We start from the raw sequence: 19,222 nt of genomic DNA, 5'->3' as shown, positions 1-19,222 counted from the left end.
TGAGTCAGTCAAAGGTCAAGGCTCTGGCAAATTTAAATTATTATCTTTCATTCTTTTGTAAAGCTCACTGTTTTTGTAAATTTGTGAGACCCCACTTTTGCCATATGAACCTACGTCTACGAATGTAAAGCAATAATCAGCATCACAAACTGCTAATAACACTATTGAGAAAAAGAGTTTGGTGGTTTAGTGGCAGTTACAAGCGATACCATAACTACAGAGTTAGAAGAAGCTGATGTTCTGTAAGAGACAAAAGATGACAGACGAGGAAAAATTATTTCAGGTACTTGCAGCAAGCATCAAGGGGGGGGGGGGGGGAAGTATCAATGGCTGAAGTAGATGACCCTGACAAACTTTCCTACTATCATTATTACATGATTTGAAATCTGTGCCACAACATTTGAAAATAGACGCTAAATTTGAAATAATGTCAGTTTTGAGGAAGTACAGCAGGTCTTACAGTTCACTAGAAAACTATAATTTTCATTTCACTTCTCAAATACCAATGCCTGTATACTCAAATTCACCAGAACTGTAGCTGCATCTAACCCAAGCCCATGTACATCAAATATTGATGCCACACTTTCACCGGTATCATCTGTTTGATCAGTGGTCACTGATTTATTCTCTTGGTAGCGAAATATCACAGTTTTGGCTTACTGTATTTTAATATTACACATTGGGGCAAATAACTGTTACACCTAGTTTAAAAATAAAGGTATATGTAAAATAATCATTTTATTTACCTTAAAGTAATCATTAGTCTTTCCCCTGGCGAAATACTGTTCCTCCTTTGCGTATTTTGCTTTGTGAGATTTGGCCGCAGCTTAGCACATAATTCATGAAAAGATGTCACAGACATTCTCAAATAGTTCATGAATTTTGCAGGGTTTTCTCTTAATTTGTAATAAATGTCCGTGTTTCTCTCGAGCATTCAGTAGAGGATGAATCCAGTATTTCCTTTTGAACAACAGAGCGAAAAGCACCACTTCCTCGTCAGAATCCATTTCGGAACTGGCTGGCACGAGCACACACACACACACACACACACACAGCTCCCGCCACAGAGCAGCTGCCGCGCGGTTGAGTCGCGTGCCTGGCGATTCAGTCGCACAATCCAGCCGCCTGACAGTCGCGCATTGCAGCGATTGAATCGCGGCGACGAAATCACCAGTGTGAAAGCAGCTTAAGCGTCACAACAAGCCATGAGCCAGTGCGAATTGTCCGCGCTCACCGTCGGATTACTCAGTCGTGTTGCAGCGTCTAAGCTAGCATCAAAGCGTATAAACTTTTGTTTATGTGTGGTCAGTTATCGAACGTATATTTTTCGTAATGGCGGCTAGTGAACTGACACCTGGACCTTCCGATGTGAAAAGGAGCAGGGAAAGTGTTAAATTGATAGATGAACAGTTACTTAGTGTACTAGACGACAGTGATTTTCTGTGTAGTGAGGACGAGGCATACCACGGATATTGTCATTTAGAGGCTGCAGAAGAACTGCAGTGTGACGATAGAAGCACAACTTTTGAATCTGTTTCATGACAGTTCTGAATCTGACGATACGGATCACGACGATTGTGTGGAAATCTACGACGAAAAAGAGCCCATCCTGTCACACGGAGATAATCCAGGTGAGTCATGGCATAAAGAACCACAAAATACGCAGTATCATCCATTTACGAAGGAAGTAGTTTTGCAAATTCATCCTGCTTGCAATTCTCCTATGGGTTTCTTCAGATTATTGGTAACAGACGAATTGTTGCAACTTGTAGTTGACGAAACGAACGATAAGCAGTCAACATATTGTTGAGCGAAAATACAAGAGGGATATAGGATCTGTAAATGGAAACCTCTAAGTAGAGGGGAATTACTAGTTTTACTGGGTGTTTCGTTACATGTGGGTAACATTAAATATCCGCGATTACAAGACTACTGGAAGAAAGAACCGCTGGTTGAGAATAGAGGAACAGCGGTGAGTATAAGCAGATACCGGTATTTGATCATATTACGCTCTCCGCATTTTGCGAAAAATCCACTTCCAGGAAACCCAAAACCAGACTATCGTTTATATAAGATACGACATATATTGGATTATTTTAACACGAGAATGTCTCAAGTGTATTACCTGGGAAGATATTTATCAATTGATGAATCGACGATTGTTTGGAGGGGAAGATTTTCATTTAGACAATTCATAAAAAGCAAATTTAATACATATGGCATTAAGATGTACATGCTCAACAATCCAGACGGTTTCATAAATAAGTGCGCTGTGTACGCGGGAAGTAGTGGAGATATGGGGGGAAAAGGTCATGCTGAAAAGGTCGTTTTGCATTTGATGGCAGAAAAGCTGCATGTTGGTCATCACATTTACTTGGGCAATTATTATAACAGTTTTCATTTAGCTACAACTCTGTTGAATCTAAAAACACTTTCCACAGGTACTCTGAAATTAAATAGGAAATATACCCCCAAAGACGTTGTATCGGCAAAACTTGGGAGAGGAGAGACAATAGCGCGGTATTCTAATGGAGTAATGATTGGAAAATGGAAGGATCGACGAGACGTTTCCTACGTTTCCACAGAACATCTAAATGTTATGGAGCAAGTGACGAATGCATGCCAGCAAATAGTGACGAAGCCTTTACCTATTATTAGGTACAATGCGAGTATGTCTGGGACTGATAAACAATATCAGATGTTATCGTAATATGTATGTGAACGAAAGACTATCCGCTAGCTTTTAGTATTCTTTCGTGTCATTGACATGCTAGTTTTCAATTCTCTATATCTGTACAACAAATACTCAGGAAATAAAATGATGTACGATTACAGAATGAACATTATAAAGGGCTTCCTTCCGCCAATGGACGTTACACGAAATGTGAGCAAGAAACATCAGAAACACACACACGTTGTGCAAAAGCGGGAAGCTACTGCAGGGAAGAGGCAAGTTATGAGGAAACGGTGTAAGAAGTGCGCGGAACAAGGCAAGCGCACTGATACACCATACGAGTGTACAACCTGCCCAGACAAACCTGGATACTGCTTGAACTGATGTATGATGTCCCACAAGTTAACAAAAACGCGATAATATCGGGCAAATTCTGATTATCAAAGACAACTTCTTTTATTTCTTCTGACATTGCATGGTTTCTTCTTACGACGTGAAAGGTTAGAACTTTTTTTTCACGAGTACTCAGAAAATGTGGTTTTCTTTTGTGTTAAGCCGACATATTTCTTATTGCGTTGTAAAGCATTCACTTTAGTTTTTTGCGAAAGAATTTGTTGTGCTAAATTAGTTTTAATAGCACCGCAATTACTAATTTCTACACATCCGGGCGTTCCCTGGGCGTCTATGATAAATGTAGACGGCTAATTCCCTCATACCAGGAGCAAACATGCTACTAAATTGACGACCTCTATCAGAGTCAATCTTAAAAATGCGCATTTGAAGTAAATATAATTTCAAATGAATCCAGTTTCCTTTTTCCTTTTTTTTCCTGCTTAAGAATTTGCATTTTGGAATCCAAATTTTTCCTGAATGCAGTGGATGTGTTGCTTGTTTGCATTGTATTTTTTGTTACATTATCTAAAAATCACGAACATTTGAGTGACGCCTGTGACCCCTATAGGTGTCAGACAGCAAACAGACTTTAAAACATGACCACAATATAGTCGAAGCCTATTTGAAGTAATGCATCTAAGGTGTCATCATTAAGTCAGTATAGAACATGATCCTGCAGATCTTAAAAGGTCTTGATGTCAGCCTGTAGCTTAGGAGCGTCGGCTCCGAGTGGTACCTGCCGCTTCAGAGTGTTACCGGCTCGCACTGGAGAGTTGCGTGCCTGCACCAATGCCGCAGCTAAAGTGTTGACACAGCACCACTGTAGCGGGACTTTGAATTTCGCCGCGTTACACTCGTTCCCTCAGATAAAAAATATCCCGTCGCTGCGGTATGAGCGCTCGACGGCAGAGAAAATACTAAAATTGTAACTCTTTTTTTGTTTTCTATCCGTTTCATTTGTCTCTTGTTAGCCGAAGCTTAAGGCAGGCGTGATCTGATGCTGACGTAAAAACTTAATGGCTAATCTTGATCTGATTGTAATGTGTAGACATTGTGGAAGTTGTTAAGAAATTCGGAGGATGGAAGTAGCAAAGTAAATGAAATTGCATACAGTATCAAGATGATTTTAATTGGTATAAATTAGTGATTCCTGGACTATTGCAAGATTTCGGAGCAGATTTTTCACGCAGAAATGAAGGAGATTTTTGAAGACCTGGACGCCGCCCGAAAGAAGACACGTTAACCTGGTAAAGAATGAACTCTAAGCTACGCCATTTCCCCCTGTCAGTTACATTTTGTTATTCTCTGTTATTTTTCAAAATTTTTTGTAGTGGAAATTGGTTTAACTTTTGCTCAAAAACGCCACAAGGACCACCCCAACAATAGCTTTTTCGAATAACGAAGTCCGATAGCTTTTCTGTAATACAAAGTCCGATCTGCATTTCTTTCTTTCTTTCCCTTTTTTCACGGTCATTAACGATTTTGAAAAAAACATTTTTATTCACGATTTCTTCCACATTTTCAACCCTTTCTTCTCTTCTTATTTTTCATTTTTTATTAACCACTACACCACCGCCGCAATTTAAAAAAATTAGTCACCACAGCGTACAAATTTAGTTGAGCAGCTCAAAGTGTCGTGATGATGAAAGACTGTGCTGCCACGGATCAGTGAGCAGCTGCAGTGATTCAGCTAGTAAGCAGATGAAACAGTGATAACTCTTAAAAGTTGACGATCTTCTGACTCACGGAGTTATTACAGTATTCTGTGATGTAACTGTTAATTACCTATTTTATTATTAATTATTGACTAATTATTACTTCTTTTAATACACGGCTTCATCATAATGTTTTGCTGTCAACTCCTTTGTGAATGACAACAGTGATAAATGTCCGATAAACATCTGATTTAAAAATCGCAAATCTCCTTTAATAATGTAATTTTCTGGTTATTGTTATTTTTATTCGTGAAGCTCTGTCATTCCATCTATATTTGTCCTTGGTTCTTGTCCCAAGAGCGCCAGAATGCAATGTTCTTGCTGCTTGTAGATGACTAGTTTGTTAGTGAGCATTAGCTTCAATATATAAGTCAAGAGTGCAAGAAAAATATCCGATTTCCAAGATAAATGCAACTTCTCAAATTAATGTGATTATATATTCATACTCTCAAATATAATGACTGTTCATATTAACATGTCTTTGTAGGTTAAGCAAAATAATCTAAAAGTGAAACATCAAATTGACAAATCAAGATATAACTACAGAATGAATATGTATTTAAACGATAGAGATTCTTCTCTTGTCTTTGCTGATATCATCAATATTGTCATACACTGCATGGCCAAAGAAACTGGTATAGGCATGCGTATTCAAATACAGAGAGATATGTAAACAGGCAGAATATGGTGCTGCGGTCTGCAACGTGAATGAATATGTATTTAAACGATCGAGATTCTTCTCTTGTCTTTGCTGATATCATCAATATTGTCTGCAACGTGTATGTAAGCCGACAAGTGTCTGGCACAGTTGGTAGATCGGTTACTGCTGCTACAAGGGCAGGTTATCAAGATTTAAATGAGTTTGAACATGGCGGTGTAGTCGGCACACAAGCGATGTGACACAGCATTTTCGAGGTAATAATGAAGTGGGGATTTTCCCATATGACCATTTCACGCGTGTATCATGAATCCAGTAAAACATCAAATCTCCGACATGGCTGCAGCCGGACAAAGATCCTGTAAGAACGGGACCAATGACAACTAAAGAGAATCGTTCCAATGTGACAGAAGTTGAATCCTTCTGCTAATTGTTGCAGATCTCAATGCTGAGCCACCGAGTGTCAGCGAGCAAAGCATTCGATGAAACATAATCAATATCGACTTTCAGAGCTGAAGGTTCACTCATGTCTCCTTGATGACTGCACGACACAGCTTTACACCTCACCTGGGCCCGTCAACACTGACATTGGACTGTTGATGATGGGAAACATGTTGCCTGGTCAAATAGTATTGAGCAGATGGATGTGTACGGGCATGGAGACAATCTGACGAGTCCATGGACCCTGCATGTCAGCAGGGAACTGTTCAAGCTGGTGGAGGCTCTGTAACTGTGCGGGGCATGTGCATCTGGAGTGATAAGGGACACCTGATATGTCTAGATACGACTCTGAGAGGTGACACATGTGTAAGCATCCTGTCTGATTACCTGCATCCATTCATGTCCATTGTGCATTCTGACAGACTTGAGCAATTCCAGCAAGACAATGAGACACCACACACGTCCAGAATTGCTACAGAGTGGCCCCAGGCACACTTTCTGAGTTTAAACACTTCCGCTGGCTGCCTAACTCCCCAGACGTGAACATTATTGAGCATATCTGGGATGTCTGGCAACATGCTATTCAGGAGAGATCCACCTCGTCGTACTCTTATGGATTTATGGACAGCCCTGCAGGACTGATGAGGTCCACTCCCTCCAGCACTGTTTCAGACATTATTATAGTAGAATCCATGCCACATCATTTTGCAGCACTTCTGCATGCTTGTAGGGGTCCTACACAATATTAGGCAGGTGTACCAGTTTCTTTGGTTCTTCAGTATAGAATGTGCTTTCCAATGGCACACCTTGCATCCCCAAGGTGGGACATCACAGCGTAGCATGCTCAGTATGTATCTTAAGACGTGATAAAGTTGCAGCCACTGGTGACCACCCAGCCTGGCCTTGTAATGCTAGTGGAACTATTACTGCTGTGCTAATAGATGTCTTGCAATTCTGGACAGCCAGGCATTGCCTGCCATCACTGAGAATACGGCAGACTACATGTCACCTGAGTGGCCCAGGAAGGAGTCTTCAGTTTGAACATTGGCAGATGTCGAGACATTTGGCTCCTGGCATCATCGACCTGTGACGATTGGAGAACGTAGGCCCAAGCATACGGACGGTCGGGCGAGAGTTGGAGATTTGAGGCTCGGTGATGGCGGCAGGGTGGTGGTGGCAGCACGATCGGTACAGCACTGTCAGGCACGAGCTGGATGTCATAATAGTGTCAAGCTGTTTGACAATGACAGGCTGGCCTTGAGGGGTTTAATTGCAGCTGTACAGGCTGACCATGTAGAAACTGTCACTTTTTATGTTGCGTGGAAACATCTTAACAGGTCCCCAGTTTTCCGGAACCAGGTATGTGGAGGATGGCTGTTAATGTAGTAGTTATAATACTGGGCTGTGGCCCATGGCTTTACAGTAGTGATGCACATCCCGACAAAAATTGTTTGTATGGCAAATAATAACATAAAATAAAAGGTCTAGTATAAATCTTAAAATTTTGTGTTTGATTTTACTTTTATTGTGAACTTCGTGAGCCATATTTAAGGAGGACTACATGGCTCTTCAGCATGGGTAAGCAGTCAATAAGAGGAAATACCTTATCTGATGTGGAAAGAGGTATTCCGTGGATCACTATTCTGCCCTGGAGGTGCACGGACTTCCTAGTACTCCTCTATCAACGATTTAAAAAAAAAAAGTGAGAGATAGAGAGAGACAAACACATTGTAATGGATGTGAAATGAACTTTTGGGTTAAATGTTGATTGTGTATGTGGAAGCATAAAGATATCAGATTCATATGAGTTATCGGTGTTCTAAAGTACAGGACAATAAACTGCATATTAGGTTGCATATAATGTGGGGAGCTTACACCGAAAATATGATATAAATGAGAATTTATTTATTTTTAAGTTAAGCCTTAGCGAAGCAGTCAGGAACGACAAGAGAAATACACGATAAAACTATTAGTTGATTACAATGTTATTGCACCTGGCAGTGACAGAATTTCGGTGGGCTTATGTGAGTTTTTATCATGATATTCAAACATGCTGAAACACTTGTTATTTCATGCACAGCTGTTCTGAAAGCTGAAAGCATTCATGGTGAGATGCATTTTCCTTAGTCACCACTATACTTTTTTACTGTAATGTCACCATGGGTTTCCAATAATGGCCACATGGGGCCAAGTGCAATAATATTGTTTCTGAATGTGGGTTTAATTTATATAACAGTTTCCCAGCCACATCACACTTGTTGTGGGACTCCTGAAGTAACTGTTCCATTTTAGTGTCGGAGAAAGCCTTTAGTGCAATTTTGGGCAACGTTTTTTGCCACCACTTCGAGGGTAGGTTCAAGTCGCCGCCTACTTCACTGGTGTGTAAAACATAAGGAAAAAAGCAACAGTTGCAGGATGTATTACAGCTACAGTACAGGAGATAAATGAAAAAATATGCAATGAGATGAACAGAAATGACATTTTTTTCAGAGACAATAATTACATTGAAGTCACCACAATTTTGCAGTGGTGCCCTGGACTTTATAAAAGGTGGGACATTGTTCTTAATACAGAATGTGCAGATCACACATAGCTATCTGTTCTAACCAAAGTACTCCCATACGCATGCTCTGCAACTTACTCCTGCTTTTATGGTAGAGCAGTCCATTCCTCCACCAACACGGTTGACAACTGCTGGATGGTTGTAGATGCATGTTGACATCCTGCAATACATCTCCCCAGTGTTCTTTCCAAGAGCTGCTCCACCTGTACAGTTTGATGCAGTCATGCATTGTCATCCATAAAAATGAATTCAGGGCTGAATGTACCCCTGAAAAGATGCACACGGGGAAGGAGTAGCGTCACGACGACGTTGACCAGTGAGCGTGCCACATTCAAAGCTTTGGAGAGCAGTATGCCTGTGCAACATTGGTCCGTGCAGCATTATATGACAACAGTTGAACCACAAAAATGATCGTATTCAGTAATATGCCTGGGTGCACTACATTTCTCACCTCTCCCCATATAATGCGCAGACCATTATCGATCACGATTGCTTTGGTGGTCCTGATATTACAGTGTGGTGAGGCATAATCTTGCGCGGGTGCACTGACATCCAAATCTTTGGATGCAATAATGCAGTACTCTCACCAATCCACATCACTGTCACTCTGTACTTCCTCCCCGTGTGCCTCTTTTTCTGGGGTGCATTTGGCCCCGACTCCCTTGTGTGTATTTCAGTTGTCGAGTCTATCTGTCTAACTCAACAGGGTGGCGATTCTTCTGGAAAACCTGGAATTCTCAGAGACCACATCAAACTGTACAGTTGATGCTCTCGGAAAGAGAGGATACCTGGCGACGGGTCCACCTACTTATTCTCCCAACTTGAACTCCATTGAGCATATGTGAGATGAAAAGTGTCAACACGTACCGGTGACCATTGAATCTCTGTCAGCCACGTTTTTGGAGGAATGGAATGCCCCACCACAAGAACTCCTTAGCAACCTTGCGGACAGGATTGCAAAGCATGCATTGCTGTCTGCAGTGATCACACAGCCTATTAAGAACCGTGTCCTGCCTTTTGTACTGGTCAGGGACCATCATGAATTGCAATGACTTCAGTGTAATTATTATCTTTGAATAAAAGTATTAGTTCTACTTGGCTCATTGATATTTCTTTTAATTCCCTTCTGCACTACACTGAAGCAGTTCTCTCTCTCTCTCTCTCTCTCTCTCTGTCTGTACGGTCCCAGTTTCAACGAGTTATGTTACTTGACAGTGACCCGACATCATGGAGTTACTTTTTTCCATAAGTTTTGAACAACAGTGAATAATTGTTTGTAAGATACCTATTCGAAATAAGACTCTAATTTTCATTCAGCCTCTCTACAGCTATATAACTGAGTCCAGCATTTGAGGAGAGAAACCAATTATTAATTTATTTCAGTTGTCGAGTCTATCTGTCTAACTCAACAGGGTGGCGATTCTTCTGGAAAACCTGGAATTCTCAGAGAATTACATTTTACGTGGAAAAATCAGGGAATTCTGCATTATTAACCTAATAGTGAAATTGAATTTTATGTAGTTTTATAAGTAAAAAATTTTAAAATACTTTATATCGCTCAAAGTGTGTTGATTATATGAATTTTTTTTGTGCCTATCATGACTCGCCATCTCCGCTATATGGTAAGTGGCATCTTTCCTTCTCTGGTATTGTTACATTCCATCCTGGATTTTCCAATTGTTTGATTATATGAATATTATTCCTTGTAAATTATGAATGTTTAAAAACTGTGGTCAAACTATGGCTCATGGATGGATAAAAGTCATTATTGTGGTATGCTGACCAACAAGAATCCTATCGAACATTTATGGGGCATAATCGAGAGGTCACTTTGTGCACAAAATCCTTCACCAGCAATATTTCTGCAATTGTGGATAGCTACAGAGGCAGCATGGGTCAATATTTCTGCAGGGGAGTTCCAACACAATGAAGACTTTGGAAAGGTCCCGGAGTGGTTATGTTTCTTATTACCATCACGATTGAGGTTATGTGATCAATTATTGGTTTCTTTGTACAGAAAACTGTACAGAAGCTGCAGTAGTTATGAAAAGGCTATTATCAAAAAGGTGGCATAATACTCTTACATAAGATCCTCCTCTATAATTTCATAGAACACAGGAAGGGAGAGATGGATTCGTAGTTGAAGATCACTTGTGTATCTCCACTTTTACAGGACAGTTAGTGCTAATGGATTAAGTACTTACTGGCTTCAGATGGGGGCTGAAACCATATGTCAAAAGAGGGAGGAAGAGATTGAAGTGGGCTGCTATAGGCACCAGAGAGGGGGTTGGGGGGGGGGGGGGGGGGGAAGAATCACAAAGAGGGCAGATAATAAATTCATCTTTTTAAGATAACATATTGTGAAAAGTGTGTATACAACAATAATATGAAAATATTCTTCAAAAACAAAATACATATTCAGTTTAGTAACATTACAATGTTGTATATTGAATAAACAAATATGTTAAGTACAATTTAAATCTTAATTGTAGCATATGGAACTTGCAATGAAGGCACAACTAATGGTTCACATGACTAAGCACTATGGGACTTAACATCTGAGGTCATCAGTTCCCTAAACTTACAACTACTTCAACCTAACTAACCTAAGGCTATCACACACATCCATGCCCGAGCCAGGATTTGAACCTGCGACCGTAGCAGGCACAACAGTTTCACCCCCTAAACAAGTCTCCCTTCACCAATTCACTGCTGGAGTCCAGTAATATTACATTATCTGTGTAATGTTGGTTCTTCAGATGAGCCTTTGTACTGCATATCAGTTACCAAATTTTTATGAGAGGGTTTTCATATCACCACAGATTTGTGAAAATTAACAAGTACTTGTCTCTGGGAAGCACAATGGCAGTTTTCCCAATATGAATACATGAGAAACACCATTCAATGGGAAGAATGTGTTCACTGTTGCGAGAAGAAAGAGGAATTATTTAGGGGAGGGTGAAAAGTGTGGCAGTCACTGAACTCTAGCCTAAATGGAATCCTATTTGTTATTTGGAGGAAGTGAGGTGAAGATGTCACAGGGAGCATGAGGTTGAATGTAACACATCAGTATTACATCAGATACAATTAAAAAGTGATAGTCAGGAGATATTGAGAAATACAGGATTACAACAAGGTAAGAAAACAGGAAGAGGAAGGAATAACACAGTTATAAAACACAAAGGATGGCAGGAATGTGGTTTGTTCATACTGCAAGTGTTCATGGATGGGGATATGGGGGAGATAAATTGGGATACAAAATAAAATTTCTAACACACCATTTATGGAAGAGAATCTAGATGTTAGGTTAACGGAAGGGGGCAGAATGAAAGGTTATGTCGGGAGAAATGTTAAAGTCTCTAGAGCAGGGCTTCCCAACGTGTGGTCCGCGGACCCCTTAGGGGTCCACCGGCTCTTTCTAGGGGGTCCGCAGTCACCTTTGACCAAATTGTGTGAAATAATGAGTAAAATTATTGAATAAAAATGTGAAAATCAAATTCATCACATTTTTTGTGTGTGTGTGTGTAAAACATGTGTACTTTTACTTCAGGCCGTATTCCCAAGCAGCGTTTGTGTTTCCTAAGTGAGAGCGCACACACAGTTTAGTGCCGGTGAATGTGGCTTCTCTGATCAACTGTTTCGCAACAATACGGGGGTCGCTTGAGCCCCGGCTCACGACGCTAGATGCGCTGAAACCTTTTACGCGTGAGCGGAGGGAGCTTTGTTGACCAAGCACAGCGCTCGCTGGCACTTATGCGGCTCCAGGCATTGTTAAATGTTAAACTTGCTTTGTCAGTGCACTACCTATTTCATAAGTCGATTTTTGACCAGTTTATTACTTCTAACATGGATCCGTGGCTGAAGTCAGGATCATTGAAGAAGGGTGCAGTTTCTCCATTGCCTTCACAACAAGGGAAGTTTCCAGTTGAAATTAATGAGGAGGGAGGATGACCAAAGGAAGAACAATCAGAAGAAGCTCCAAAGACTATTGATACTTCGGGGTGGGCGGGATGGGTCATTGGGAATATGGCACTTGCATTAAGAAGCTTTCAGTTCACATGGGTTTCGCCCTGAAATTTAAAGTTATTGTGCTCTTGATTGTCTAGGGGTCCGCCAAGGATTTTCGTCTGTAGAAAGGGTCTGCCAAGGATTTTCGACTGTAGAAGGGGTCCGCCAGCTGAAAAGGTTGGGAAGCGCTGCTCTAGAGTAAAGTGCTGGGTGGGAGGATCCGAATGTCCCTTGTTGTGCAGCAGACACTCCAGTATATAGTTATGTTGTTGAGCATGGCCAGCAACCGGGTACTTGATAACCCCAAACAAGTTGTTTCTCTGTGGCTGTTTGAATAACTACATTTGTGGTGATCATCTCCTGCTAAAAAGCAGCACAGTGAACATATCAGACAGTAAGCAACCCAAGTAGTTTCACAAGTTGCTCTGCTTTTAATATAGTGGAGTACAAGGTAAGGGGTGTTTTACAGTGGTGTTGGACGGTGGCCTGCAATATTTTCCATTCTAAGTGGGATATTGCAGTGGTTACAATTGCAAAAATGTGTTGTGGGGAAGGCCGTGGGAAGTCTATATCATTTTATGGCTGGACTTGAATTTGCATCCCTGGTAAGAGTAATCTGTTAAGGCAAGTAATCTGTTAAGGCAAGAAATGCTATTGTGATTGAGTGTGGTTCTTCTAATGTTTTAGATTCTATGACGTTTGGATGGATGGGGCAGGAGATGGTCAAAGACATTAGTTTGTGGATAAAGCCAGTGGATAACTGTTTTCAATATAATTCAGTTTAAGACGTCTATGTTTCATTACTGGTAAAATGCTTCCATTGACTGGGTCTACGAAAACACATTGTCGCTTTATAACAATAATCACAGCCAATGTAAAGCTTCAATCATAGCACTGAGACAAAAATTACATGGTACTGTCAACAGAGTGCTACCATATTTTAAGGATTATAAGAAAACTTTTTTCTTCGAAAAATTGCCTCCAAAATTCAGGTGCATCATATTTGAAATTAATATAAAAATGTCTAGTGATTGATTTAAAATTCCCATCAGTCTTAAAACTGGCCACATATTTGATGCCACAGGAAATCTATGCCTACGAGGCTACACTGGATTTAACTGGCAGCAGCAGTGCACCAGCATCACAAACTCGAGTTGTGGGGAATTTGCACACTTGCTGACATTGTCTCCCTCCCATCCACCAGAACACTGTTGAGCCTATGATGCGTCATTGCAGTCAACAGTGATAGTCAACTTGAATTGAAAGTGATTTGTATTATCAATAACAGTGTACTATTTTTGTTAGTAGTTAGTTTTGTAATGGAAGAAAATAGAAGTTATTTGTATGACGCGTGCTATAAATTGAAAGTAATAGCATAAGCAGAACAACATGGAAACAGAGCAGCTAAGCGGCATTTCAGCCCTCCACCAACAGAGAAAACCATTTGTGGTTGATGGCCTAGTAAAAAAAAAGAGGGAGACTAAAATAGTGCAGATAGAGTACTGAATGCAAAATGGCCAAAACTAAAAGATGAAGATTTTCAGGGATTTTAACGGTAAGTTTGGTTTTATAAACTAATAATTTTTTTAGTATGGCTTTGTAATCTAATAATAAAAATAATAAAAAACTTATTTAAAAAAATTGCTTAAAAATTAATGTGTGTCCAATAGTCTGTAGCATCTTATAGCCCGTAAAATACAGTATTACAGGAAACAGCATAATAATTTGTAACTTCCACAAACAGTTTAAAACTTATGCAGTAGCAACATATAACAAGTGATGGGAGCATAAATAAGTAAATAAATGAAATATAAATAATTGTCTAAACACTTGTGCATACTAAAAACCTTTTTATTTAAGTTGTTTTCTTGTTCTTAATAATCACATATTACTGTCAAGGAACTACGACACTGCAATCTAACGATTAAATTTAATTTTACTGACAGTTTCAGCTTTTGCAACTTGGACTTAGATGATCACAGAGAAAGTCGGATTTTCTCTGGCAAACTTCCACACAAAACATATACATTTCTTGCGTACTTCAACATAAACACACTGATCCAACCAGGGAAACTGCACAACCTAACATTAGAGCTCAACAAACAGAAGACAATTATACTCGCCCTGCAGGAAGTCTGCACAATGAATTATGGAGACTACTGTATCTTCAAGAGCAAGACAGACAAATGAGTCGCCAACGGTGCTCCAGTTCTTGGCATGGCCTTCATGGTATATAAGAAGATAATCAATTAGAGAAGCCAATCCAATAAACAACATGTTAATGACAATGTGTTTACAGTGTGCAAACAAGAAATACACCACGATCAATGTACATGCTCACACAAATGGGGATTAAAAAAAAAAAAAAATTTAAAAAAAAAAACAGAGAAATTTTGGGCAATACTAGAGACTTGATGACCAAGATCCCCAAAGACGATATAAAAATTTTGTTAAGTGATTTCAATGCACAAATTGGCAGAGAAAAAGTCATCAAAGAACTGTAGGAAAGTTTCTGGTGCACAAATATACAAAGAGAAATGGCATGAGACTCATCAAACTATGCCAGTAAAACAACCTAAAGGTTATGTCAATATCCCTTAGGAAATCTCCACAAAAACAGAAAACATGGATGTCACCAATACAAGAGATGGCAGAGTAGGTCATTAGCAATTTCCTACCCGGCCCTGAAGGAGATCCATGACGTTCAACTACGCAGAGGTGCCAATATTGATTCAGACCACTATCTGTCTCAAATCGAGATAAAATTTTAGACTGAAGGAAATCCATCAGAAAACAATGTGCTTAGAGAAGTTTGACCCAAGAAATATCAGAATCCAGTGTAAAACAGGAATGGGAAAAACAACCTGGAAACACATGGGAAGAATTCCATAGAAAGATCGCACAAGCAGCAAAAGAACTAATACCTCAGAAAATGAACACTAAAGACCCTTAGTGGGACTCAGTATGAAAAGACACTAGAAATACATAAACAAGCTTTTCAGGACTACAATAGTAAAAAATCCCCAGAAAGCTTATGTTGTTTCCAAGGATCAAGAAAACAGGCTGCAAAACGTATTAGGCAAACAAATCAAAAGTACATCAAGGACTAAACTTCCACAATCACAACACGAGAGAATTCTACAGGACCTTCTCAATGAAGATCTGCAGGTACACACCTCAAAATTTGTGCTTCAGGAGACCACATGGAAAACTAGCTCTAACTAACCAAGAGAACTGTCAAGAACTGTCATGTTATTTCTCTGATCTCCTTAACTGCCTCGAACCTGTAATAAGATTTCCAGTACAGAACTATACCTCCATCCAACCAGAATCACTCCCACCAACATGTGAAGAGATCACCAAAAAACACATACTTAAACTAAAATGCAACAGGACATCTGGTGTAGACAGTATCATTCCAGAATCACTAAAGAACCTTGGACCAAAGTCACTACAGGAGCTTACGTAAATATTCTCTTGAGAAGTAATAATTACTTTACACTGGAAAAAATACCAACCAAAATACACTGAAGTCACAAGCAATGGTTTTAAGAGTTTGGGTATCCAGGAATGTTCAGAGTAACTGTATAGCACCAACTTCAGTTTACAATCTTAGTACGGTTCACCTCTTAACAGTGTACCAAATCAAGAAACAAATACTGATGACAAGAATGAGAGCAGGTCACGTGTGCTGCAGCGTGACATGCTCTACACCAGAACAGAATGCACCACAATAAAAACATTTTCATGTATTCAGATACACCACCATCAGAACTGTGAATGAACTGTTGAGAAGTGAGTGTGAGATGTCTACTGAGACGACAAAAGTCATGGGATACTTCAGAATATCATGTCAGACCACCTTGTGGCTGGTGTACTGCAGAAACTCTATATGGCACAGACTCAAGTCATTTAGTGTCTCTTGCAGAAATATTAAGCCATGCTGCCTCTACAACCATCCATAATTGTGAAAGTGTTGCTGGTGCAGGATCTTGTGCACAAACTGACATCTCAAATATGTTCCATAAATGTTCGATGGGATTAATGTCGGACGAGCTGGGTGGCCACTTCATTCACTCAAGTTGTCCAGAATGTGTTCTTCAAACCAATTACGAACAGTGACTTGGCACACTGTCATCCATAAAAATTCCATCGTTGTTGGGGAGATAAAGATCATGAATGGCTGCAAATGGTCTGCAAGTAGCCGAACATACTCATTTCCAGTTAATGATCAGTTCAGTTGGACCAGAGGACCCAGTCCATCTGTTATAAACACAGTCCACACCATTGTGGAGCCACCACCAACTTGCACATAACCTTGTTGACAACCTGGGTCTGTGGGTCCATCGGATCAGTGCCACAGTCCGACCCTACCATCCCCATCCGCTCTTACCCACCTCAAATAGGAACTCAAATGAGGCCACAGTTTTTCAGTCATCTAGGGTACAACCAATATGGTCAACAGCCCAGGAGAGGCACTGCAAGCGATATCATGCTGTTAGCAAAGACACTAACGTTGGTCATCTGCTGCTAACGTCCGTTAACATCGAATTTCGCTGCACTGTCCTGATGGATATGTTTCTCATATTTCCCACAATGATTTGTGCTGTTACTTCATGCACTGATGCTTATCTGTTAGCCCTGACAATTTCCACTGCTCTCGGTCATTAACTGAAGGCTGTCAGTTATTGCGCTGTCCACGGCGAGAAGTAATGCCTGAACTTTGGTATTCTCAGCACACTTTTGAAATTGTCAATCTCTGAATATTGAATTCCCAAATGATTTATGGAATGGAATGTCCCATATATTTAACGCCAACTACAGTTCTACATTCATACTCTGTTGAGTCCCATAGTGTGGACACAATTGTGTCAGAAATACTTTCATGTGAATCACCCGAGTACAAGTGAAAGCTCCAATGCACTGCCATTTTATATCTTGTGCACACGATACTACAGCCATCTTTATATGAGCACATTGCTATGTATTTTGTGTTACAGGTTTTCTCTCTTGAACAGGAGTAGCTGTTAAGTAATTCCTTAAGAAAGCCTCACATTTATTTCAGTTTAAGCCCGAAGAAGATTAGAAAATTTGCTTTTCAATATTCCACCAAAAATGAAGTTAATGTACCACTTTCTTGGGAGGAAAAAAAAAAAAAAATGGCAGGACCTGACCGGTACACATATTTTATGAAGAGCCATCAGAGTTTATCCAGCTCAACACCTGAAGCCACATGCCTAGACAGGGCCACCAGTTTTAGTGAAGTTAATGTGAACAATTTCTTCAATTTGTTTAAAAAGATTTTGGATGGACTGAAGTTGCAAGCTCAAGTTATATGGAATGTGGGTGAAACGGTGATCACAACTGTACAGAAACCAGACAGAGTGGTAGTGCGGAGAGGTTTGCAACAAATTGTAAGGATAATCTCTGCTGAAGGAGGCAGTCTTTACTCTAGCAGCTTATGTGTCAGCTGAAGGTAATGCTATCCCTCCATTCCTCATATTTCCTAGAGCAAAATACAAACCATGTTTTGTCCGAGACACTCCACCTGACTCTGATGTCGATGCCAAAAAGTCACGTTGGATGGTAGAAACAAATTTTATTAAGTTCTCGAAGCACTTCATTTGGTGTTCTACAAGTTCGAAGGATTGCCCAACACTACTGTTGCTTGGCAAATATGACTGTTTGTCTATTGAAGCACTTGATTTATTGGAAGAAAGTGGGGTGGATGTCCTATCATTTCGCCTACACTGCAGTCATAAATTGCAGCCTCTGGACCGAAGTCTGTTTGGACCACTTAAAAAATATGTCAGTACTGCCTGTGATGCTTGGATGAGTAATCATCCTAGCCAAATGATTTCAATTTATGACACACCTAGCATCATGAACACAGCTTTTCCACTTGCAACAAACCCATCCAATATCAACACAGGGTTTAGAGTAAGTGGGATTTGCCCTTTCAATCCCAACATCTTTCATGAATTCGACTTTCTACCATCATCTGTCACTGATCGCCTCCATCCTGATGGTGTCCATATTAACAGAATGCCGACATTGTAACTGATCCACATCATCAATATAGTCCTTTTATTTTGTTTTCCACTAATGCACCTACTCCAAGCACACCATCATTGTCCCAAATTGTAACACCAGAAGAAATTCGCTCTTTTCCAAAAGCAGGCCCACAAAAACTGTCTGTGGCAGGAAAAGGAGAGAAACTACTATCTTGACAGACACTCCTACCAAAAATGTACTGGCAAAATTAAACAAGTGTCAATTACTAGGCCTATTTTAAGAGAACACAGGCAAAAGGGCTGCAACTCAAAAAATAAGGAAGGTAAAACGTTCTCGGGGAAATGATTCAGAAATGACGGAATCTGAAGACAAAACGTCAGATATAATAAGCTGTGCTGATTCTGAGGATAGCCTGTATTTCCCACTAAGTAATGTCACTGAAGAGGAATATGAGCCCAAGTCTCCACCATCTTGAGAATGCCCACCAACACAGACTACTAAAGAGAACAGCACAAATGTAGTTCAAGAAGACAATTTGGAGCAATATAATGTGAAAGACTTTGTGATGGTGAAGTATAGTGTATGTCTGCCACCGGGAAAGATATTGGAAATTGATGGTGACAAAACATTTGCTTCCACAATGGTAAAGGAAAAGAAATTTTGGAGTTGACCTGATGTTCATGACTCAATTTGGTATAACATAAGCAAAATTGTATGGAAACTAAAACCATGGGTTCAAGTGAGCAATCGAGCTA

General features: G+C 40.1%; 1 protein-coding gene across 2 annotated transcripts in view; it reads right to left on the bottom strand.

The window, feature by feature from the left end:
• LOC126428312 (uncharacterized) overlaps positions 1-19,222 on the bottom strand; it is a 196,262-nt gene that overhangs the window by 19,126 nt on the left and 157,914 nt on the right. The window lies entirely within an intron of this gene.

Source organism: Schistocerca serialis, chromosome 12 (assembly GCF_023864345.2).
Source record: "Schistocerca serialis cubense isolate TAMUIC-IGC-003099 chromosome 12, iqSchSeri2.2, whole genome shotgun sequence".
Lineage (NCBI taxonomy): Eukaryota > Metazoa > Arthropoda > Insecta > Orthoptera > Acrididae > Schistocerca > Schistocerca serialis.
The sequence above is the reverse complement of the archived record's forward strand: the minus strand, read 5'-3'. Positions and strand labels throughout refer to the sequence as shown.